Below are 25408 nucleotides of genomic sequence, written 5' to 3'. Positions count from 1 at the left end.
GGCGCAGTGGTTAACGAATCTGACCAGGAACCATGAGGTTGCGGGTTCAGTCCCTGCCCTTGCTCAGTGGGTTAACGATCCAGCGTCGCCTTGAGCTGTGGTGTAGGTCGCAGACGCGGCTCGGATCCCAAGTTGCTGTGGCTGTGGCGTAGGCCAGTGGTTACAGCTCCGATTGGACCCCTAGCCTGGGAACCTCCATATGCCGCGGGAGCGGCCCAAAGAAATAGCAAAAAGACAAAAAAAAATCTTTTTGTGGGAGTTTCCCTAGTGGTGCAGTGGTTAACAAATCTGACTAGGAACCATGAGGTTGCAGGTTCGATCCTTGGCCTCTCTCAGTGGGTTAAGGATCCAGTATTGCCATGAGCTGTGGTGTAGGTCACAGACATGGCTTAAATCCCACATTGCTGCGGACCTGGGTAGGCGCTGGCGGCTACAGTTCCGATTAGGCCCCTAGCCTGGGAACCTCCATATGCGTGGGTGCAGCCCTAAAAAGACATTAAAAAAAATCTTTTTGTTATCATAACATTTCCAGTAAACTCTTTACAGTGTTTTTAAAATTAATGTTTATACGAAATACTTACAGAGACACAGGTTCCATGTGTACTCTTTATGATACTTAGAGCTCACATTGGAGCCTTACCTGAAATACCTCAAAACATCTGTCTGATTTGATGGAAATAGAAGTTTCAAATTATGAGTTATATGTAGCTAAAATTCTATACTGATATCTTCACTTAAAAAAAAGGTTATGTCAAGAGTTCCCTGGTGACTCAGGAGGTTAAGGATCCTGTATTGTCACTGCTGTGGCACCAGTTCAATCCCTGGCCAGGGAACTTGAGCATGCTGTGGGAATGGCAATAAATAAATAAATCCATAAATAAAGGTGATGTCATATGGGAGCTACTCTGCCTACATAAAGAAAGGGTCTTTGAAGGTATTTAGTTGAAATAGATGTACATGGAGTTCCTGTTGTGAATCAGTAGGTCAAGAACTTGATACTGTCTCTGTGAGGATATGGCTTCAATCCCTGGTCTCCTTCAGTGGGTTAAGGATCCAGCATGGCTGCAAGCTTCAACGTAGGTCGCAGAGCAGCTCAGATCCTGCATTGTTATGTCTGTGGCCTAGGTCAACAGTCGCACCTCCAATTCAACCCCTACTGGGAACTTCCTTATGCTGCAGGTGAGGCTGTAAAAAAAAAAGAAGGAAAAAAAAAGAAATAGGCATATGGTAGAGTATCAGTACAGTTGTAAGCATGAAGCTAATTTAAAAGTGGTCTCCTATTGCTGTTTTTGTGATTTAAAGGAAATACTCCCACAAAATAACCAAAACTGTAGCTGAAACCAGCCTCTCTAAACTGGCACCAGTTAAGTATCAGAGAGTTTTGGATGAAGAAGAAAGAACAGCTATATCACTTTGCCAGGCAAAGGAGTCCATAGCAGGCTAATCCTCCCTTGAGAGGGGATAGCAATAGGTTTTATAGGTTTATCTCAAAATAAAACAAACAAACAAACAAACAAACAAAAAAAAACTCCAGGTCTGTTGATAAGAATTAGGGTCCCTGGAAGTATTCTTCTTCCTCCATAGATCATTTCAAAGTCATCAAGGCCAAAGTCAGGCATCCAGTGATGGTTTCTGGTGGTCTTTGGTGTTACTGCATCTTGACCTTCTCTCTACAGTGCAGATTGTTCACAAAAGGAAGAGGGTGTTAGTGTTTCAAAGGAAAAGAAAACACTAGGCATGCAGTATAACTCTAACTAGAAAGTAATCATTAGTAAAAGAAAGTAATTAAGCAAGGAAGAAATTATTTGTGAAAAGCCAGTTAGAGTAGGTTCATGGGCCAAGGCAGGACATAACATCACAGAGACTGTTTTAACTAGTTTTTAGCTGAACCAATATTTCCTAATCATTAACTCTTGAGCCAGCCCTTGAGACTGAGGAAAAGCCTTTTGCCTCAAAACACAAGGACACAGGGGCTTATATACGTTTTTCAAAACCATTAATGTATCTCATCAACTGGGACTCTGAACCATAGCTCCTACCATTCCTTCCCTAGACAGAGCCATCCTATCTCCCACTTTGCCCTCTCCTTCTGGGTCTCTTGTCCTGTGCTGTTGACCAATTCATTTTTCCACCAGTCATGTCAAGAGTGCTAATTCAAAACTGTAAATTGGATCACAGAAACAAAAATTTCCTTTCCAAGGAAACCTGGGTCCAGCTGGCTGAACCACCAAGGTTGAGAGTTTAGTGGGTGCCCAAGGACACCCCTCTTTCTGCGCCATCTGCTTCAACACAGTGCCCCTGATTCCAGAGGACAGTCCCTAGCAGACAATTGTTTTTGACTCATGTACATTTCCCACATGTGTGTGAAGAACAGCCTTCTCCTTCCATCTGTGACTCTGCTGTGCCCTGGACAGTTAGAGGTCTTACAGCTGGACACTCTGCATGTGACCAGAGATTATAAAAAAACAGGGGAGAATGGGGGCTTGTGTGGGGGTGGTTCATATAGGCCCAGCTAGGAGCTACTGCACCTTCCTTATTTCACTTTTAGTTCACAGGCAAGTTTTGTTTCACTGGAAAACCTGCCTAATTACCTCTATGTCCATGCTGCTTTTTTTTCTTTCTAGAACAGTCACAGGACAAATTTTTCACCTCCAATCCACCAGTCACATCTCACCATTAATTTCAGTCTACACATTACTTTTTTTTTTTCACTTTTTGAAAGTTTTATTGAAGTATAGTTGATTTACAGGCGGTGATAATTTTTGCTGTACAAGAAGTGATTCAGTTATACATGAACACATATCCATTCTCTTTCAGATTCTTTTCCCACATAGATTATCTCAGAATATTGGGTAGATTTCTTTGTGCTCTACAGCAGGTCCCTGTTGGCCAATCATTCCATATAGCTCAGTGTGCATATGCCAATCCCAAACCCTTCCACACATTGCTTTATAAAGAGGAATGGTTTTAGTCCCCAAAATGCTTCCTTTACTATTTTCCCTCATATAAATGGGCAAGATTTTGAAAGAACTAAAGTGTGTAGTTGTTTTGGTGTTTGCTTACTGTTTGCCTTTCCCACTGAACATCAGCTTCATGATAATATATGTCACTTCAGCTTTATCCATTTCCCTCTCCCCAGTACTGAATGAATGTGGTTATAATTTGTGATGACCACCACCTTTTCTCTAGCTCTGCATGCTTATGTTTCTGAGTGTGGACTGAGGCTAGAGTGAGAGGAAAGTAGCTGAAATCCTAGTCTTGTCTTTTACCTTTTGAAGCTACTCCTCTACATCCCTGAGGATTTTAGATTTTCCAGGGCACCAGAGTGAACCTTCACCCCTAACATCCCATCCATCATGAAAATCTGTTCGGCTTGTTCTCTGCAAGACATAAATTAGCTTATCAGGCCAAAGAGAGAGGCTGATAAAATACCATATCAGAATTCTATAAGTGTATAAGAACAATGAAGTGTATGGGACACCACTTTGCTAATACAAGTGCCTTTAAGACCTCTTTAAACAAATGTAATTAAGAGTAATGTAAGCACTAAATTACACGTCAGAATTAATTGAACTACTAGTGGATAATTTATAGACATTGCCAAGGTAACCCTCAGAACACCGAGATGACTTACTTAACTGTAAGGCTTTTACCTGTATTATGAAAGAAAATTAGGCTATGCAGAAGCCACTCTATTTAGAGAAACACAAAATGATAACAAAAGAGGTTGAAATCAGATGTTTTAGCATCTAAGTTAACCAACCCTATTTTAAAGTTTAAATCATAGCAGAGTCAGTGGATATTTAATTAATCTATACAAATTAATAGTTTGAGAAGGATGATAAAAAGTAGGTTAAAAAAAGTTTGACTCTAGGTGAGCTACACAGTGGCAATGGCTACACATAGTCTGTGAAACATCTTTATTTTATATTCCAACTGACAGGACATTTTCCAATAATGCCTGCCTCATAATTCCAAAGATTCTCATTTTATCTTTTCCTGTAAGAAATCCCTACTCAGGGATATTCAGTTAAGACCATCCTGGAGATAAGGGTGTTCTCCTAGTAAATAGCATTAGAGTTAGTTAGTTAGTTTGTTTCACCTGCAGGAGCAGTTTTCCTGTTGTAAAAGAGATTGGATCAAAGCACTAAGCTCGTCTTACTCTTGCTCTGTACCAATACCAAAAGTATGGATTACATACGGTGGAGTGAAAAAAATCAGCTATGAAACAGGAATGTAGGGTTTATTACTAAAAAATTCTCTATGGTATAAAAATCTGGAATGACAAAATTGCCCATTCTTTTCACATACATTGTATCTTTTTATGTTATAAATGTTTTTTTTTTCAAGTATATGACTTAAAGACAAGGACTCTAGACAGGAATTCATGATTTGGGGAGTTTAGAGATAGCCTGTTTTTGTGATGTGTTTCTAATGATTTTTATTTTTTAGCTTTCTTGAGGTATAATTGATGTGAAAAAATACAACCAATGTATACATTTTGATGAGTTTGGACACATGCATATGTCCATACCATGATCACACCAAGGTACAAAACACATCCAACACCTCCAAAGTTTTTCTTGTGTTCTTGCTTTGCTTCACAGGAGACCTATCCTTTCAGCATATTTCAAAGTGCACGATACTCTACTGTTAACTCTAAGTACTATGTTGCACAACATTACTAGAATTTACTTACCTTGCATAATAGAAACTTTGTATTCGTTTAAAAAGACTCGCCATTTTGCCCCTAGTAACCACCATTCTATTCACTGCTTCTGAGAAGCTATTTTAGAAATACCTTATATGTGACATGCCATATTTGTCTTTGTTACTAATTTATTTCATTTAGCATAATTTCCTCTAGGTTCATCCATGTTGTTGAAATTGTAGGATTTACTTACTTTTAAAGATGAATGACATTCCATATCATTTTTTAAAATTCATTCATCTGTCAGTGGACATTTGGGTTGTTTCCATGTCTTGGCTATTGTGAATAATGCTGCAGTAAATGTGAGAATACAGATATTTCTTAGATCCTGATTTCAATTATTTTGATTCTATATCCAGAAGTGGTATTGTTGGATCACATGGTATCTATATTTTTAATTTTTTGAGGAACCTCTATACTGTTCTCCCTAGTGGAGATTTTCTATCTATCTCCTCTCCTTACACATACAAACCTTCCCACTGTCCACATCATTCAACAGAATGGTACATTTTTTTACCAATGATGAACCTGTATTGGTACATCACAGTCACTCAAAGTCCACCATTTATCTTAGGTTTCATTCTTTGTGTGGTGCATGCTGTGCATTTAGACAAATAAAGAATGAAATATTTCCACCATTATGGTATCAGAGATAGTGTTTTTATTGTCCTAAAAATCCTCTGTGCTCCACATATTCATCCTTCCTTGCTCTATCTCTGATATCTTATTGTATCCATAGAATTGCCTTTTCTGGAATGTCATATAGTTGGAATCATATGGTATGTAACCTTTTAGATTGGCTTCTTTCACTTAGTGATATGCTTTCCTCATGTCTTTTCATGGCTTGACAGCTCATTTCTTTTTAGTACTAAATACTATTCCACTGAATGGATGTACCACAGTTTATTTATCTAGCCACCTGCTGAAGGATATCTTGGTTGCTTCCAAGATTTAGCAGTTATGGATAAGGCTGCTATAAACTTCTCTGTGCAGGGTTTTGTGTGGTTTTTTGGTCTCTTTTCATTTAATTATTCCCCCATGCTGAAATGATTTCCTGTCTTAGATGACTTTTTAGGTCACTGACCAACTTCTAGACAGCATCATCAGAACTGTGTCCAGGTAGCAGCTCAAAGTATGACAACTTATGTAAGAGTTTAGCTGCTCTGATGAGAAAGGGTTGTGGGTGAGTTTCCGTTGTGGCTCAGTGGTTAACGAATCTGACTAGGAACCATGAGGTTGCTGGTTTGATCCCTGGCCTTGCTCAGTGGGTTAAGGATCTGGCGTTGCCATGAGCTGTGGTAGAGGTCGCAAATGTGGCTCAGATCCTGCGTTACTGTGGCTCTGGCGTAGGCTGGCAGCTACAGCTCTGATTTGACCCCTAGCCTGGGAACCTCCATATAATCCTGGTACAGCCCTAGAAAAGGCAAAAAGACCAAAAAAAAAATAAAAAAAAAAGAAAGAAAGGGCTGGGGATGTGGTAGAGACTCAGGACATTGCTGAATCTTCTTCAGGGCTGTGGTGCATCCTAATTAGCATCAGTAGGTTATTGTTATTATTATTATTATTATTATTGTTATTATTATTTCTTTTTAGGGCTGCACCTATGGCATATGGAGTTCCCAGGCTAGGGGTCCAATTGGAGCCACAGCTGCCAGCCTATGCCAGAGCCACAGCAACGCCAGATACAAGCTGCCTCTGTGACCTACACCACAGCTCATGGCAATGCCAGATCCTTAACCCACTGAGCAAGGCCAGGGATCAAAGCCACAACCTCATGGTTCCTAGTTGTATTCATTTGCGCTGCGCCACTATGGGAACTCTTATTATTATTTTTTTTAAGGCCCACTCGGCACATGGAAGTTCCCATGCTAAGGGTCAAATCTTCGCTATAGCTGCTTATGCCACAGCCACAACAATGCTGGATCCAAGATGCATCTTTGACCTATGGCAATGCTGGATCCTTAACTCTCTGAGCAAAGCCAGGGATCAGACTAGCATCTTCACAGATACTATATCTGGTTCTTAACATGCTGCCAAACCAGAACTCCAGTACCAGTAATTTTAAAGAGAGCCAAGAAATAATAAAGACAGGAGGCTTCTTTAGCTGGTATTTTTACAGGGATCATATGGGAGAACTGAAAAGGCAAAGATGACATACTAGAACAGAGAGTATTCTTTGAAATGCATTTTAGAATGCGTAATTGTCACTTGAGGCAATTTTCCTTTGTCATATAATTCTGAGGTTACAATCAAAGCCAAGGGAAAATGTAATTCTATATTCACATTAAGCCTCTTCTATTATATACAAAAATGAGGTGCTGATGAAATCTCCTGAGGGTTCCCATATGGATAATCTGAATATTATAAAAATAGCACATAATCTTTTAATGCAATTTTACTGAATTAGCAGAATCCATTAGATTCAACTGAAAATAATTTTTTAAAACATATATGTCCAGGTGTCTCTTGAAAGATTTTGATTTAATTCGTTAGGAGTACTTATTACATATCTATGTTTTTAGAAGCTCATTATTCTGGCGTGCACTTTAAATGATATCTGCTGCTCTAAAACATGACTTGGGTCGGGGAGAACTGTAGAAATCCCCAAAACTAATTGTGATAATTTTTAAAAGATCAAATTGTCTCGCTCACCACCAAGGGTCCAAATATCTGGTCAGATATTATTCTGGGTGATTTTTTTATGAGATTAGCAGTTTAATCAGTAGACTGAGCAAAATTAGACCCTTCCTACTATGGGTGGGCCTTATCTAATCAGCCTGAATAAAAACAAAGTCCAATCCCCATGCAAGTAAGAGGGAATTTCTTCTGCTCAACTGTCTCTGAACTGGGGTATGAGTTTTTTTCCTGGTTTTGGACTTGAACTGAAACATCAGCTCTTCCTAGATCTCAAGCCTGTTTGGACTCAGACAGGAGCTCCAGCATGAGCCCTTCTGGTTCTCAGGTCTTTTAACTTGGACTGGAGCTTTCACCACGGGCTCTCCTTGGTCTGTACCTTGCTGACTGTAGAACTTGAGGATTGTCAGCCTCCATAATCAAGTGAGCCAATCTTTATGATAAATATCTTTATGGAAAGTAAAAAGTATGAAATTATATTTATACTAAATTAGATAGATTGATTGATTAATAGATCTTAGTCTGGTTCTATAAAACATCTGAATACATTAACCTTACTGAAAAAGCCATAACTTGGCTAGATCTGACCTCTGCAAGTCCTGGTTTCTTTCCACTCAATGGTTTTTTCATCTTTGCCATTTGTGCTGTTGGCACCAAAAGAACTACATGTTCTCCTAGTAAGTAACATCAATTATAAAATGAAATCTATTCTTTGTGTATTTTATGACATTACTTTTGGCCCATTTTCTATTGTTCTGACTTTTTTTTCCACTATATATATGGTTTTTGCTGACTCTAGATATTGCATTGTTTACACAAAAAAGCACAAAGTCCCAAAGAACAAAAATGATTTTGTCAGCTATTTGGTTATGGGAAAGATTTGTGCAGGTCAGGATCCAATCTCTAAAGATTTCAAAGCACCATATGTTAGGGGAGAATAAGAACATATTAACAAATTTCAAGCCACCAAATTAATGAAGAATCATATAAGATGGAATGTATCCAAGACCAACTTAATTACATTACAAACAGCATCATATACAAAAATTCAAGTGTCATTTTAATATTGACAGAGAGAAAGTTTAAGTGTGAAATGCTCAAATTCACTTTGATTCACATTCTCAATATTAAATTAAGAAACACAGAGAGAAAGGAATGAGGAGGCTTTTTGATTTCTCCTAAACTAGGGGTGCTAGTGAGACAGAGTAAGAGGTACAAGCTCCTATGGTGTTTCAGATTGTTCAATTAAGAATACTCCCAACAGAAGCTCTTTGTGATTTCAAATTAAATTAGAATGTGTAATTGTTGTAATTCTTTTGATTAAAATAATCATTGCTTTTAAAATATCTTAATAGCTTTATTGAGATATAATTAACATGCATACAATTCATTGTAAAGAGTACAATTCAGTGGTCTTCCAGTAGCAGTCACTTCTTACTTCCCTCTAACCCCCACAGCTTGAGGTCATCACTAATCTAATGTAGGCCTTCAGATTTACCTATTCTGGGCATGCATATAAATGGAAATTTATGACTGGCTTCTTTCAACTGATGAAGGCTTTTGAATAGAGCTTCTGTAATCTGCCATCCTGCCAGCTATTCCTGTCACAACTCAATAAAGAACATAAACATGCTGATTTTTTAAATGGCAACCTCACTTAGAAAAAAAGTATTAGAGGGCATAATTTTCTGTTTTACATAAGAAAATATATTAACATTTAGTTGTTTTATGCATGTCTGAATCAAGAGGTAAACATTTTAAAATTATATTATTTTTCTTAGATGAGAACTGATTTTGACAGAAGTGCAAATCATTAAGAAACTAAGTAGGGAAACAAAGAAAAAAATGTTTCAATTTCTAAGGCTTTGCAGAAATATAAGCTATTAATTATTACCAAAGTTGGCACTAATTTTTAACTTGGTGAAGTAAAAAAACATATTTGAACTCTAATAAAATATACTTAAACATGAGTATTTGATTTTTTCTTGTTTTATACTATGGTAATTATGCGAAGCTTCAGGCAATATTTAATTAAGAATTAAACCATGCTAATCTTTTAAAAATCCTGTTTTTCTAAAATTAAAAGTCTAAAACACATTTTTTTGCACCCTAAGAACTTCGATGTTTTATAATTTCATGTTCTTTGTGAACTAAGGACTTGAGGCTCAGTGTGTGTGTGTGAACTTGGAGAACAATATTCTGTGAAGTTTAAAAGGCTTAAGTGCAGTAATTAAAAAGTTAACGCACTCAAAATATATCTTGAAAATATACTTCATGGATAAGAAGACTCAATGCTGTCAAGATGCTAGTTTGTTCCAACTTGATCTGTGGATTCTGTGCAGTCCCAATCAAAATCTTACCAAGTTATTTTATGGACATTGACCAAGCTGGTTCTAAACTTTATATGGAGAGGCAAAAAACCCAGAAGAGCCAACACAATATTGAAAGACAAGAAAAAGTTTGCAAATTAACACTACCTGACTTTACGTATGTAAAGCTACAGTAATCAAGACAGGGTGGCACTGGTGAAAGAATAGACAAATAGAACAATGGAGTAGGATAGAGAACCTAGAAATAGACCCAAATAAATATACTCAACTGAAGGAGCTCCCTGTGTGACACACTGGGTTAAGGATTCAGCATTGTCACTGTAGAGGCTTGGGTAACTGCAATGATGCAGGTTCGATCCCTGGCCCAGGAACTTCCACATATCACAGATACGGCCAAAAGTTTTTTAAAAATATATACCCAACTAATCTTTGACAAGGAGAAAAGGCAATACAATAGAACAAAGACAGTCTTTTCAACAAAATGTTCTGGGGAAAAAAAAATCTAAACCCGGACCTTACATCTTTCACAAAAATTAAATCAAAACATCATAGACCTAAATGTAAAACACAAAACTTTCAAACGGCTAGAAGATAACATAGGAAAAAGCTGGATGACCTTGGATGTGGTGATGTTTTAGAGCGAAAACATGATCAATGAGTGAAATAAATGATAAACCAAAACTTCATTAAAATCAAAAACTTTTGCTCTGCTAAAGAAAATGTCAGGAGAATGAGAGGAAAAGTCAAGGACTGGAGCAAAATATGTGACACATCTAGTAAAGGACCATTATCCAAAATATAAAAAATTCTTAAAGCTCAGCAATAAGATCCCAAGCAACTGGATTAAAAAATAGGCCAAAGCTCGGGGGGAGTGGGGGAGGTTAAGAATCCAACTAGTATTTGTGAGGATGCGGGTTCAATCCCTGGCCTTTCTTAGTGGGTTAAGTATCCAGCATTGCCATGAGCTGTGGTATAGGTCATAGACAAGGATTGGATCCCATGTTACTGTAGCTGCTGCAGCTCAGATTGTACCCCTAGCCTGGGAACTTCCATATGCTGCAAGTACAGCCCCCCCCCCACCCCCAAAAGAAAGAAAGAAAGAAAGAAAGAAAGAAAGAAAGAAAGAAAGAAAGAAAGAAAGAACGAAAGAAAGAGAAAAAATGGGCCAAAGATTTTAAGACTCCTCACCAAGATATGCAGATAGAAAATAAACATATCAAAAAATGCTCACACCTCCTATGTTATTAGGAAAATGCAAGTTAAAACAACAGTGAGATACCACTAAACACCTATTAGATCTAGTGGTCAAAATCTAGAACACCTTGAATGACCTCAGACACTGAGTAGGATGTGGAGCAACAGGCATTGTTATGCATTGCTGGTGAGAATGCAAAATGATACAGCCACTTTGGAAGACTGGGTGGCCATTGTAATTAACAATATTGTTTTATATACTCAAAAGTTACTAAGAGAGTAGAGCTTTAATGTTTTCACTATAACAAAATGGTCATTGTGTGGAGGATGAGTTAATGTTACTGTGGTAAACATTTCACATGTATCAAAGTATCAAATCATCACATTGTACACCTTAAACTTAAAAAATGTTACATGTAAATTATGTCTCAATAAACTGAAAAAATATACAAAAAAAAAAACAAGGCACATTTGATAGTTATAAATGATAAAAAAAAAAGACTTTCTTCATTACCGACTTTGAGCAATTTGATTCCGATGTATGTTGACATGATCTCTTCATATATCTTTGTGCTTGGGGTTTGTTGAATTTCTTGCATCTGTGCGTTCATAATTTTTTTTTAATTTGGAAAATTCCTGGTCATTATTATTCAAGTATTTGTCTCCACCCCTTTGTCAAGGACTCTGATTATAGGTAGATTAAACCTCTGGAAGCTTTCCCACTGTTTTCTAATTGGTTCCCATTGTAGTCTTACTAGGGTAGGCTAATGGAAATGTACTGGAGGGCTTGGGCCGGGAAGTTTGATCAGGAGCATATATCAAGGACCTTGATTATTCCTGAGTTTTCAAATGTTCTTCTCTACAATTAGATTATCGCTGTTTTCCAACTGCCTTCCCATAGAGACCAGACAGTGGAAGTGCTCTCTCCTTCCATGTTTACATTTCAAAGAGATGGTTCCTAGGTCCTCAGGAAGAGCATTCCTAGATTATAAAGCTGCCTAAAGGTTGGGAGAAGACATGTGATGCAAAGGGGCAGAGAAAGAATTTAGAATTACAAGTTGTTGCTGCTCTTTTCAAAATAAACACTCTAAGACAATGATAAACCAAGAACCTCTAGACACAAGTAAGTCCCTCTAAAATTTAGTCAGGCTGAGGGGGATATTAAATCCTCTTGGTCACTTCTAACTTTATAATCTTTGTTATTTCCAGGACAGTTTCAAATGCTTGAGTTTTTTCCTCCTCTGGGTCACGTGTTCCTGTGTGTTTGCATGGTGTGCACTTTTTGATTGGACTCCTCTTGTCTTTAGAAATTTTATCTTGTTGGGTAGCGCTAAATATTTTACTTGTAAAAATTATTTTTGAGCTTTGCATTGAGATGTAGTTTCATTACTTGGAGATACTTTGATTTTTTTTTTTTTTTTTTGTCATAAACCTCGTTAGGTGAGACCAGAGTAGCATTTAGTCTAAGGCTATATTCCTACTGAGCATGGAGGCAAAACCATTCTGAATCCTTTTCCTTATGGAAATGTGAATGATAAGGTCTTCCACTTTGGCAGCTGGGAGTAGGAATTATTACGGGCCTTATGTGAATCCCAGATAATGTTTCTTTTAATTCTTTTAGGGGTTAGTTTTCTTTAAGGGATGCTCAGATCACCACCTTGTGGGTAGTCTGTGGACCTCCAGGGATCTCCTCTGCTCCCATCTTTCCTCTCTGGTACCCTCGCCCGAGATATCCCTCAGCCCTTCACTCCCTGCTTTAAACAGAGTCGGTGACGGCCAGCCTCTTCTCTGCTTCCTTTCCCTACCCTGTGAACTGATACTCCTTCCAGGTAGAACACTGGTCAATTTTAGGGCTGTTTTTTGTGTGTTTGTTTTCAATTTCTAAGGAATTACCTTATAATCAATGTGTTGACAGTTGTTTCTTCTATTTTTCTTGCTTTTTAGTGGTTTCAGTTTGGCAAATTTGGCTTCTGTCCCTCCATCTTTGCCAGCAGTCAGTATCATTTTGCTTCTGTATTGAAGTATGTTTTTTAAATCTTGTTTCCTTTTAAATATTATTTTTGATAAAGCAGTCAATTTTATGCAGAATATGGGTTTTTATGAATGTTTTGATAAGTCATGATAACCTGCTTTAAAATAATAATGTTAGGGAGTTCCCGTTGTGCCTCAGCGGGTTATTAACCCAACTAGTATCCATGAGCATGTAGGTTCAATCCCTGGCCATACTCAGTGGGTTAAGGATCTGGCATTGCTGTGAGCTGTGAAGTAGACTGGCAGCTGCAGCTCCAATATTGGACCCCTAGCCTGAGAACTTCCATATGCCACAGGTGCGGCCCTAAAAAGCACACACACACACACACACACACAAAGTAAAATAATGTTATGTTCTTATTAAAACATTTTCTTTTTTATTGAAGTAACAGAACAAAGGTCATTATCCTTTTATGTGTAACATTTTATTTTTTGTGTGGTTTCTAAGTTGTTAATCACTCTTACTAATTTAACAAGAGAGAATTTCAGTCTTTGACTTTCACATTATATTCACATTGAAAAGTTACTTAGAATAAAATCTAGTTTATCTTCCTCCTTTATGAAAAATAAAATAATTTGAGACCTAAAAAACTGATAGTCCAAGAAAATCTTGGCAGAACCATGTGTAGAACATAGCTTTCCTCATGCTTCTCCACCATCCTTTCGACAACTCTGCTGTTATTCTTTCACTAAAAGGCTAGAAATTTTATTTGGAGCCAATGTTGAAAAAAATTAGACTATTTTGTTGTTGTGATTTAGAATCTGAAGTTGTTAAGAAATGGATAGCCCAAAGGGGAAGAAAAAGAAACACTTTCAGATTAAAAATGAAACCAAGGAAATTGATTGACTTCCCAGTTTCTCAGTTACAAAATAACTTCTTTCTATTGATCTAACAAGCTTGTATAAACATCCATCTCTAAATATATAGTATACAGATTGGAAACACCCACATGCACAACTATACTCCTTTGCATACTCTTATCAGATATTTTATCTAAAGCGTGTTAACCTCTTCATGAAATTCAAAATAAATTTCTCAGATGAATGTTCTCTGCAAGTTGGGATTAATCCTCCATTGACTATTGCAATATCCTTTATAACCTTGTAGATAAATGTTAAGAATAATAAATAATTCCTGGGGATTCTAAATGGCTTTCCCCTGGCCTTTGAGTGGCTCTGTGGACAGACATCAGCTATCAGCTAAAATGTATAACCTTGGATTACTAAAGCAAGTACTGAACCTGAACTTGAATGCAATTGGCAGAACGAGGCAGTATTACAAAACAGTGGTTTCAAAATGACCTTTTGAATACTTTCTAATGGACACAATAGGGATGAGTTATGTTTCATAATTTCAAGTTACTATTTTATGACAATATAACTCTTGGATGAACTACAATTCATATTTCTCTGAAAGTCAACAAACATATATAGAAGAAAAAAGTCAGCCTCCTGTTACTCAACTATATAGAAAAATAGAAATAATGCTGTAATGTACCCCAGGGAACCATATCAGCTATATTTAATAATTACTGTCTTATGGACGATTTTTTTACCCCTACCATCGCCACTTGTATTATTCCATCTGCAAGCATTTCCATATGTATCTCAAAACGTATGGGCTCTTTTTTGTTAAACATAGAGTACCATTTTCAAACCTAAAAAATTAACAATAGTTTGCTAATATCAAATACTCAGTGTTCAAATGTCCAATTTCTAATAAATACATTTTATTTTTACAAATTCACAATAAAGGTCAGACATTTTAATTGGATATGTCTTTTTAAAGTGTTTTAATGTATTTTTTCTTCGTACCTCTTTCTTTTTTCTTCTTAGAATTTATTGAAATATCTGGTCCTTTGCTTTGTAAAATTTTATTTTAGATTTTAGAGATTGCATGCACCCTTTGATATGATTTAAAATGTTTCTCTGTCCTCTATATTTCCTGTAAAATTGTAGTTGGAACAATAGATTTGATGTGAATCAGTTTGGGGACTTTCTCCCAGGTGGCATGATCTTAAGGATACATGATATTTGGTTATCTCTGTGGTGCTGGTAGACTATAATCATAGCCTAGAACCACTGATTAATTAGGAGCTGCAAAACTGTGATATTGTAATTCTATTATTTCTGCTTAGGTTATTAGTTGGAATATTTAAATGAAGACAAATTCCTCATATAATATTTTGTGCATTTAGATACAGTCAGAATACTGTTTACAAAATAATGAATTAGTTCACTGACAAGCCCCAGTGTTAATAAAATTAGTTCCTCTTAGTATCATTATGAATTCATGAATTTAAACTTATGGGTGTGTTTTATTCTACTGCAACTTTTATCCCTACTGATATTCAAAATTTCCTATATTTACAGAGCAGAAATGTCTTAATATTGGCTACCAAGAACATTTGATGCAATTCTAGCAGTCTTTTATATTTCCTTACTCTGTGGGCTGACAAGACATACCAGGATTATCCTTGTTTCAGATCTGGAATAAGCCTTTTCTTCAGAGTCCTGGATTCTTACAGTGGGAAATATCTTAAGACCACAGGCTGTGCTTAGATATGTGCATTGCTGCTGAGATGGTCATTGTTTACAGGCCATTGGAAAGAACTGGTAAATTTATAACTATGTTGGCTCTTCTTTGTCACTCTCCTCTGTCACAGTTTGTTCATTACTTTTGGATATTAAGCATCTTATTTCTTTTTCCCTTGACTCTTACAGTGGTATCTGTTGCACTTATTTCCTCTCATGTTCCTTTTAGTTTATTCAGAAGTGATTTTTCTTCTATTTCTAATTCTTTCCTGAATAACATTTCTGAATTTTAAAAATTCTTGATTGCATTGCTCTTTCATGCTATTTATAATTTTATTAATGTTTAGGTCACAATGAAAAGTCTTATCTTGTTTTCTTTTTCTCTAGTGGGCATGTATTTCTAGAATATTCTCACTATTTATACCATATTCACATTGTATTTAAGATTATTCTACTCTTTGGTCTTTTGTCCTTATATAATATTACATATGATTCAACTATGACCCTCTTCTGTTGCTCATTCTTAAATGGGTTCAGGTTTTGGGGTATATATAAGGGAAAGCGGGTGAGTAAAGATGTTTTCTAGCTTCATTGCTCTAGAGCTCATTACTCCTAATATTTGTGTAATGTGCCCTCAGTTATGGCCTTGCTCTTTCCCCAAATTCCTGGACTCTGTTCCCCAGGTGACTTCTACATGGACCTCTTCTCTGCCTTTTTGTCACTGTTCCTTTCAGTTTGAATTCTGTTCTTAGCATTTCCCTCTAAGGAGAGGAGCTGTTTTTGAAAGAAGTCTTGTCTGTTTTTGTTTATAGGGTTGAGATTGCTCCAATTCTTTAGACTTTACAGTGAACCTTTCTCAATGTGCTCCCCAATCACAATTTGTAAAACCCCATTAGTTTCATTGACTGTTTTCCTATTAACTGGACTGCTTTCCCAGGTATTGTCTGTTGTCAGCCTGGGAGTTCTCCTGTTCTCAGATCCTGCTGCTTCCCCTAAATTTTCTTAAGCAGATTCTGATATCCTGCAATTCTTGGAGCTGTGAATGGGTTGTCTTAACTTGTATCTTAGGGTTCATGGGGAAAACTCATCCTCTAATTTTGCTGTCGGCTTCCATAGATTTTTTGTTTTGTTTTGTTATTTTCATTGCTCTGTCTGTTTTCATGGAGAGAGTTGCAGTTATTAAAATAATTACCACCACCACATCACTGCCTTCCTCTCACAATTCCCCACAGGAGTGGTAATTTGATTTTTAACCCCAGATTTCCAGCTTCCACACATGGCCTTCAAAAAGCCATCTGCCTAAGGAAGTACTTCACGAGCAAGTTCTCTTATCCCAGGTTACCCTCCATCCACTTCTCAAATGAAAGTCATATTCATCTCCCATACCCAGTATTATTTTAGAACATTTTGCCAGAGTCAGAAAAATGAAAGGGTATGAGACTTAGAGATATTTTAAAATACTGGTATTGAGAAAACAACTAATGCACAGGTCAAAAACCTTTAGCATGCCAGGTAGTTTCTAATTTACCTTTTGATAAACATACAGGAATATAGCACTAATGGATTGGTCAGTTTATAGACTGTAAGAATAAATATTAACATAAGATCAAAATGTGACTTTGCCATATATTTAGTAGGATATTAAGAAATAATACAATGACTGCTATAACAAAATATATGATCAACTTTCTCGGTGTTCATATGCTAAAAAGAGTAAATAAAACTGATGATAACTCTTATTTTATTCTATTAATAAGTAATTTCATCCGTGGATACACAAACCAATTGAAGAAAAGGGGGGACCCTTCAAAGATGCATTGCAAGTAAATGATTAGTTTATATTTAATAATTATTTACCAAATGCATTATCTTGTCCTATTTTTAAGCAACCATGAACCTGTAATAATTGTTAGGATAATTCAACCCCAAAGAAACTTTTTAATATTTGCAGCCTTACAGTCATAATATACATACATATTATAAAATATATATATTATATTGCATATTATAAACTAAAACCATTTTCAAGTATAAACATATGTTACAGTGTGATGATATGGAAGAGGTGAAATAGAAATAAAAATTTAAGAAATAAAATTGACAATATAATTTTTTAGGACGGATGATAGTAAATGCCACATTTATATGGCTTTTAGATATCATTGCATAAAGTGTGATGTAATAATTTTAAAGTGTCACCATTTAAAATTCACCAGAAATTTTATTTTTTGAATCTAAATAAATATACTATTTAAAGACAAACTTTAAAGAGTAAAAGATACATCAGCATGCAAGCAAAATACTTTAAAAACCCAATAGATCAGTTTTTTAGTGTTTTTATTTTGATTTGAAGGAGTGGTAAAATTAGTGTTAATCATAGTTAAACATTTTTTAGTGGCTTTATTACTATTCCTTAGGGTTAAGGAAGAGAATTAGGTAATGTTGGCTAAGTTTTGAAGCTATGATACAAGTGAGGAAATTTTGGAGGCTTCTTTGTGCACTTACTGTTACTTCAAGTTGTTTGAATTAACTGAACCTTGTTAGCTGTCCCTCGGTCCACTACATTTGGGTAGCCTTCTATTAGGGCAAATTTCCTTCTTACACTCCTCACCTTCCCTAACGTATCGTACCAGAATCTGTCTAACTATTACACACTTGGTCTCATATTCTGAACTAATTGATAGTCAATACTTGATAGTTGATAAATTTATCAATACTTGATAAATCGATAGTCAATTTATCCCCAAAGCCAGATTATAAATCCATGTATCAACATGAAACAATGAAAAGAGCCACCAAAGTGTGTGGACTAGGGTCAATCCGATCTGAATTTTAAAAAAGACTCAAAGTTCAGTATAAAGGAGGGATTTGGGGGGGGGGTTGTTGGTGATGGGGAAACTCTTATTAGTCTTTCACTGTAATCCAGAAAGAATGAAACAGATCTCCTAAACCTGGTGGGGGATATGGAGTGAAGTTAAGAGCTGAGAAATAGACAAGTAAAATAAATCATAATACTTGGTGATTAATTGAATGTTGAATGCATTTTCTTCTCCTATATTACCTGATTAAACAAGAAAATAGGAGTTCCCATCGTGGTGCAGTGGAAACGAATCCGACTAGGAACCATGAGCTTGGCGGTTTTATCCCTGGCTTCACTCAGTGGGCTAAGGATACGGTGTTGGCATGAGCTGTGGTGTAGGTCGCAGATGTGGCTCAGATCCTGCGATGCTGTGGCTGTGGCATATGTGGCAGCTGTAGCTCTGATTAGACCCCTAGCCTGGGAACCTCCATATGCTGCAAGTGCAGCCCTATAAAAAAAAAATTGTTATTTATGTTACACAACGCTTTTGTTTCTAGACATCATCTCTAGAAAGATTTTCCACTCTATGCTAAGCTAAATGTTTTAGAGTAAATAATTACATATAATGTTGCTAATTTTCCAGAAGCAAATTATGGCAGATATTTCTGAGGTCATAGATAGGAGAAGATGCCTGGTTTAACCTTTCACAAATACTGCAGTATTAAAAGGGGAATTTTAAAGAGGAATTTTGGAATTATTATACAGTTTTAAAAAAAGCTATTGCAAGAAACTATACTTAAATGAATTTTAAATAAAAGGACGTTAACTTTGAAAATACTTTCTAATGCTGACTCACTCATTTCATCAAATACCTCCTATTTCTGTCATTTTCTTTTTTTGTTTTTTTTTGTTGTTGTTTTGTTTTTGTTTTTGTTTTTTGTTGTTGTTGTTGTCTTTTGTCTTTTTAGGGCCACACCCGCAACAGACCTACATGATTTTATTTACTTTTTAAAAAGATTTATTTGATTGCTCTTTTAAGAAAGGGAATACAGACCCATGGGAAGCAGAAGAGTGTGGGTGATATTAAAAAAAACAGATCATGGTGGTTGATCAGGGCAGTAATCGTGTGGGTAGAAAATGTGTATATATTTAATAGTTTGAAGGCTATGTTCAACTGATTTCTTTTTAGTCTGGATGTTTCATATCAAAGAAAGACAAAATTTAAGAATAAATCCAGTATTTTGGGCCTGATCAAAGGGAAGAATGGAGTTGATATTTGCTGAGATGGCCAAGACTAGGAGAGAAATATTTGAAGGAGAAATATTTACTTTATCTTTTCAATGTGTTAAGCTTTGGGTACCTGTAGAAGGGACATGTAGGAAGTTGGATATGCATAGGAGAAGTGCATAGGAGATCTTCAGGAAGGAGCTAAGCATCTGGAGGTTGTCAGAATTTTGATTGGTGTGCAATGCCGTGGGTCTGCTCAAGCCGTTCAAAGGAGTGGGTGCATTAAGGGAATGGGTACACTCCAACATTCAACTCTATCTTCTAACTTTTCTAGTAATTTTTTTTCTAAAGGAAGCATGACTAGACACATTTTAAAAATATCCTCTTACTGTGCTTTGTCCTTAATATATGAATGCAAAATATATTCATTTTTTCCTTAAGATCATGATTAGATTTTTTAAAAAATACCCATTCTCTTTCATATCTTAAATTGTACCACTTTCCTGTTTTGTTTTGCTTTCTATCATACATTCTGTTTCTTAATAGTGGTCATATTTTTTCATACTCTTGGCGTTCTTCCTCTGTACAGAGATCCTTGATGAATGAAAATGGAATTATTTTAGGTACTTGATGTGGATTCCCTCTACTGTTATGAATGGAAGTTAATTTTCCTATCTTCTCTCTTAGAGTGGTAAGGCTTATTGAAAGTTATTTTGACAATGGAAGGGTTTATGATTGATCAAGTTCCCTGACAAGTAATGACAGAGATTTCAGAAGTTAAGCTAGGGGCATTAATTACCAGAATGATCAGATTTTACTTTGGTGAGCCTAACCCCAGAACTGTTGCTTTTATTTCATCCTTCCAATTCATTACTTTCTTTAGCAAAGCAACTTTTATTTTATTTTATTTTATTTTGTCCAGAGATTAATTCCATACTGTCTATTTAACTGACAGGAATGTGGAATGAAACACACATAGACAACTGTTCAATGGCTCAATGAATGATGTCCTGTTCACTCTCACTTTCTGTGGTGCATTTTCCACGTTACCAATTCTGAACATGGTGCTCTGTGTAGCTGGTAAATCAGCCATTCCCTCCGCTGTGATCCACTTCTGTGAAATTGGGGCTACAGTATCTTCTGTTATGCTCCCTTCTCACTGTGTTATCTATTTCTATGAGCGTATTGCCTTTCAGAAAATTATTATGACATTTAGCTTTATAATTATAGAGGAATATTAGTTTATGATTAAGAACTCAAGTAATGAATTTGGCAAGAATGTTCTCCAGTTTGCTTCCTCTAGTTATCAGCTTTGTGAATTTGGGTATGTTACTTAAGCTTAGTAAAAATATGGTTTATTTTTCTTTAGGTATGGGTAGTAATAATACCTAACACATAGAGTTACTGTTGGCATTAAGTAAGGAAATATTTATCAAGTCCATTTCATAGAGACTAGTACATGCTTAGTATTACTATTAACAATAATAACATGAGTAATGTTATTTAAAATTTTTAAATATATGGTGTAATGATAGCTTTTATAGTCTAATTTATTAGATTACCTATAAATAATTTTAATTCTGAAAACCGTTGCTTACATGGTTTAGGGAAAAATGTAAGTTAATAAAATAAAATAGCATATATGTATATATCTTCATTTTGTATATATATATATAAAATTTCATATTTCTGCTGAAAACGTCTAAGAACAGCTTTAGGGAAAAATCACGTTGTATTTACAATACATTTCTTACACCTATATTTCTTTTTATAGAGTTTAATTTTTATAGAAGTTTTTGGTTATAGAAAAATTGAATGTAATGTACTAGATTTCCCATATGGCCCGTACTCCACTCATACATAGTTTCCCCCATTATCAAGTTCCTTCACCACAGTGGTACATGAATTACAACTGATAAAACTGCAGTATTACATCATAATCACCCCAAATCCATAGTTTACCTTAAGGTTCACTCTTAGTGTTTTGTGCACCCTGTTTATTCATACAAATGTATAAATGATCTGTTTCAGTCATTAAAGTATCATACAGAATAATTTCACTGCCCTAAAAAATCCTCTGTGCTCCACTTACTCATCCCTCACTCCCCTCACCCCTGGAAACCCCTGATCTTTTTACTGTCTCCCTAGTTCTGCCTTTTCCAGAATATCATATAGCTGGAATCATACTAGTATGGAGTCCTTGTAGATTGGCTTCTTTCACTTAGTCATATGTAAAACTTCCTCCATGTCTTTTCAGGGTTTGACAGCTCCATTTCTTTTCTTTTCTTTTTATTTAAAAAATAAATAAATGTGGAGAAAACAGAACTGTCCTGCACCGTTGGTGGGAATGTAAGCTGGTACAGCCACTATGGAGAACAGAATGGAGGTACCTTAGAAATCTATACATAGAACTACCATGTGACCCAGCAATTCCATTCATGGGCATCTATCCAGACAAAACTTTCCTTAAAAAAGACACATGTACCTGCACGTTCATTGCACCACTATTCACAAAAGTCAAGACATGGAAACAACCTAAATGTTCATTGACAAATAATTGGATTAGGAAGATGTGGTCTGTATACACAATGGAATACTACTCAGCCATAAAAAAAGAACAAAATAATGCCATTTGCAACAACATGGAAAGAACTACAGACTCTCATCTTGAGTGAATTAAGTCAGAAAGAGAAAGATAAATACCATATGATATCACTTATATCTGGAATCTAATATACAGCACAAATGAACCTTTCCACAGAAAAGAAACTCATGGACTTGGAGAACAGACTTGTGGTTGCCAAGGGGGAGGGGGAAGGGGAGGGGGAGGGGTGGGATGGACTGGGAATTTGGGATTAATAGATGCAAACTATTGCCTTTGGAATGGATAAGCAATGAGATCCTGCTGTGTACTGGGAGCTATGTCTAGTCACTTATGAAGGAGAATGATAATGTGAGAAAAAAGAATATATACATGTATGTATAACTGAGTCCCCATGCTGTACAGTAGAAAAAAAAAATTGTATTGGGGAAATAACAATTAAAAACAATAAATAAATTAAAAAATTTTTCCACAGGCAAATTCTATCAAACATTTATTTTTAAATGATTTTTATTTTTTTTCATTATAGCTGGTTTACAGTGTTCTGTCAATTTTCTACTGTACAGCAAAGTGACCCAGCCACACATACATATATATACATTCTTTTTTCTCACATTATCATGCTCCTTCATAAGTGACTAGATGTAGTTCCCAGTGCTACACAGTAGAATCTCTTTGCTCATCCATTCCAAAGGCAATAGTTTGCATCTATTAATCCCAAATTCCCAGTCCATCCCACTCCCTCCTCCTCCCCCTTGGCAACCACAAGTCTGTTCTCCAAGTCCATGAGTTTCTTTTCTGTGGAAAGGTTCATTTGTGCCGTATATTAGATTCCAGATATAAGTGATATCATATGGTATTTATCTTTCTCTTTCTGACTTCACTCAGTATGAGAGTCTCTAGTTCTTTCCATGTTGTTACAAATGGCATTATTTTCATTCTTTTTCTTTTTCTTTTTTTTTTTTTGGTCTTTTTGCCATTTCTTGGGCCGCTCCCTCAGCATATGGAGGTTCCCAGGCTAGGGGTCGAATCGGAGCTGCAGCCGCCGGCCTATGCCAGAGCCACAGCAACACGGGATCCAAGCCGCATCTGCAACCTACACCACAGCTCACGGCAACGCCGGATCGTTAACCCACTGAGCAAGGGCAGGGACCAAACCCGCAACCTCATGGTTCCTAGTCAGATTCGTTAACCACTGCGCCACTACAGGAACTCCTATTTTCATTCTTTTTTATGGCTGAGTAGCATTCCATTGTGTATATATGTACCACATCATCTTAATCCATTCCTCTGTCAATGGACATTTAAGTTGGTTCCATGTCTTGACTTTTGTGAAGAGTGCTGCAGTGAACATATGGGTGCATGTGTCTTTTTTGTTTGTTTGTTTGTTTGTTGCTGTTGTTGCTATTTCTTGGGCCGCTCCCGCAGCATATGGAGGTTCCCAGGCTAGGGGTTGAATCGGAGCTGTAGCCACCGGCCTACGCCAGAGCCACCGCAACGCGGGATCCGAGCTGCGTCTGCAACCTACACCACAGCTCACGGCAACGCCGGATCGTTAACCCACTGAGCAAGGGCAGGGACCGAACCGGCAACCTCATGGTTCCCAGTCAGATTCGTTAGCCACTGCGCCACGACAGGAACTCCGCATGTGTCTTTTTTAAGGAAAGGTTTGTCTGGATAGATGCCCATGAATGGGATTTCTGGGTCATATGGTAGTTCTATATTTAGTTTTCTGAGATACCTCCATACTGTTTTCCATAGTGGTTGTACGAATTTACATTCCCACCAACAGTGTAGGAGAGTTCCCTTTTTCCACACCCTCTCGAGCATTAGTTCTTTGTGGACTTATTAATGATGGCCATTCTGACTGGTGTGAGATGGTATCTCATGGTAGTTTTGATTTGCATTTCTCTAATAATCAGGGATGGTGAGCATTTTTTCATGTGCTTGCTGGCCATCTGTCTATCTTCTTTGGAGAAATGTCTATTCAGATCTTTTGCCCATTTTTCAATTGGGTCGTTGGCTTTTTTGCTGTTGAGTTGTATAAGTTGCTTATATATACTAGAGATTAAGCTCTTGACAGTTGCATCATTTGAAGCTATTTTCTCCCACTCTGTAAGTTGTCTTTTTGATTCTTTTATGGTTTCCTTTGCTGTGCAAAAGCTTTTCAGTTTGATTAGATCCCATTAGTTTATTTTTGCTTTTATTTCTGTTGCCTTGGGAGACTAATCTGAGAAAATATTCATAAGGATGATGTCAGAGAATGTTTTGCCTATGTTCTCTTCCAGGAGTTTGATGGTGTCTTGTCTTATATTCAAGTCTTTAAGCCATTTTGAGTTTATTTTTCTGCATGGAGTGAGGATATATTCCAGTTTCATTGATATACATGTGTGTGTCCAGTTTTCCCAGCACCACTTGCTGAAAAAGACTGTCTTTTCCCCATTTTATGTTCTTGCCTCCTTTGTCAAAGATTAATTGTCCATAGGTGTCTGCGTTTATTTCTGGGTTCTCTATTCTGTTCCATTGGTCTTTATGTCTGTTTTGGTACAAGTACCACACTGTCTTGATGACTTGGCTTTGTAATATTGCCTGAAATCTGGGAGAGGTATGCCTCCTGCTTGGTTTTTGTTCCTCAGGATTGCTTTGGCCATTCTGGGTCTTTTGTGGTTCCATATAGGTTTTTGGATTGTTTGTTCTAGTTCTGTGAAAAATGTCATGGGTAATTTGATAGGGATGGCATTGAATCTGTAGATTGCTTTGGGTAGTATGGCCATTTTTACAATATTAATTTTTCCCACCCAGAAGCATGGAATATCTTTCCATTTCTTTGAATCCTCTTCACTTTCCTTGATGAATGTTTTATAGTTCTAAGCATATAAATCTCTCCCGTCCTTGGTCAAGTTTATTCCCAGGTATTTGATTTTTTGGGGTGCAATATGTTATTGTATTTTTGGATTCCTTTTCTACTCTTTCATTGTTAGTATACAAAAATGTGACTAATTTCTGAATTTTAATCTTATATCCTGCTACTTTGCTGAATTTGTTTATCAGTTCGAGTAGTTTTGGGGTTGAGTCCTTGGGGTTTTCTATATATAGTATCATGTCATCTCCACAGAGTGACAATTTTACCTCTTCCAATTTGAATACCTTGTATTTCTTTTGTTTGTCTGATTGCTGTGGCTAGTACTTCCAATACTATATTGTCATTTCTTTTTTGTTCTGAACAATAATCTATTGTCTGGATGTGCCAGAGTTTATTTATACTGTTTTCTTGCAGTGTTTTCTATGGCAATTTACTCACAGTTTTTTTATGGTTGTTCAGTTTGCATTTTACCAGATCTCGC

General features: G+C 36.5%; 1 protein-coding gene across 1 annotated transcript in view; it reads left to right on the top strand.

Annotated features, from left to right (window-relative positions):
• Positions 1-25408, top strand: part of CCDC102B (coiled-coil domain containing 102B) — a 194353-nt gene that overhangs the window by 15291 nt on the left and 153654 nt on the right. The window lies entirely within an intron of this gene.

The sequence above is a fragment of the Phacochoerus africanus genome, chromosome 2 (assembly GCF_016906955.1).
Source record: "Phacochoerus africanus isolate WHEZ1 chromosome 2, ROS_Pafr_v1, whole genome shotgun sequence".
Lineage (NCBI taxonomy): Eukaryota > Metazoa > Chordata > Mammalia > Artiodactyla > Suidae > Phacochoerus > Phacochoerus africanus.
Note: the sequence above shows the minus strand (reverse complement) of the source record. Positions and strands in the feature narration are given on the sequence as shown.